This window comes from Musca autumnalis, unplaced genomic scaffold (assembly GCF_047663935.1).
Source record: "Musca autumnalis isolate F117 unplaced genomic scaffold, ASM4766393v1 scaffold_1, whole genome shotgun sequence".
Taxonomy (NCBI): Eukaryota; Metazoa; Arthropoda; class Insecta; order Diptera; family Muscidae; genus Musca; species Musca autumnalis.
In genome coordinates, this window is record NW_027411644.1 from 236634270 (window position 1) to 236635294 (window position 1025).

Below are 1025 nucleotides of genomic sequence, written 5' to 3' on the forward strand. Positions count from 1 at the left end.
TTATATCGAAATCGGTACAGATTTATATATAGCTCCCATATATAATTTCGGCCGATTTAAGGTATTTTTTGCACCAAACACCCTATATCTGTCCAATTCTGATGTAATTTGGAACGTGTGACTGAATTTGATCTATAAATAAATAAATGTGCCAAATTATATCGAAATCGGTTCAGATTTTGATATAGCTCCCATATATATTATCGGCCGATTTGGTAGTTGATGCACCAAACACGCCATATCTGCCAGATTTTGATGAAATTTGGAATGTGTGACGGAATTAGATTTATAGATAAATATGCCAAATTATATCGAAATCGGTACATCGCTAAGCTAAGTATTTGCGTATTAGGATGTATACTAATTATTCCATTTTTACATACTTCGACTGGTGTAGGGTATTACATAGTCGGCCGCGCCCGACTTTGGTCTTTTCCTTACTGGTTTATATTTAAATTTGTTTTAAACTAGTTTTTACAATATACAAATTTTGTTTAAATTTGATTATTTAAAATTCTCTTTATTTATTTTAAGGTCTTCAATAGAAAATTTGCAGCACTAACATTAATGCCACGTATCAGACCAAAGCGAGAGGAAGATTAAAACCCATCAAAATATCTCCACAAAACACATTACAATACAGAACAAAACTACAAAGAAATGTGCCACAAATTGTATTATAAAAATTTAGTTTAACTGCAACTATTAGTTAGTATTCCACTACATTAGAATAAATTGTAAACAACAATAGTTTTCTTGTTTATAATTTAGAAAACCTTTATTTGAAATAATGTTCAAGTATTTTACACAAATATATACATATATTTTATATTTAAGTTTTAGTTTTTTTTTAATACATAATTTTTATTATTGTGATAATTTTTAAATAAAAAACAAAAGAAAACCAACTACTGTTTAAAAATTTATTTCCAAAACTTTCACTTTTCCAAAGAGCTTTTTGTTGAGTTCTTTCCTTAGTCACTGGAAAAACTGTCTCTTTTTTCGTGAATTTTTCTTTTGAGATC

General features: G+C 28.0%; 1 protein-coding gene across 3 annotated transcripts in view; it reads left to right on the top strand.

Moving 5' to 3' along the window:
- The window catches only part of Nep4 (M13 family metallopeptidase neprilysin 4), a 66069-nt gene extending 65161 nt beyond the window's left edge, over positions 1-908 (top strand). For all 3 annotated transcript variants that reach the window (XM_073960547.1, XM_073960548.1, XM_073960546.1), the window contains one exon: positions 535-908. The gene's annotated coding sequence lies outside the window, so the exon portion shown is untranslated. The remainder of the gene's footprint in view (positions 1-534) is intronic.
- The last annotated feature ends 117 nt before the right edge of the window (positions 909-1025 follow it).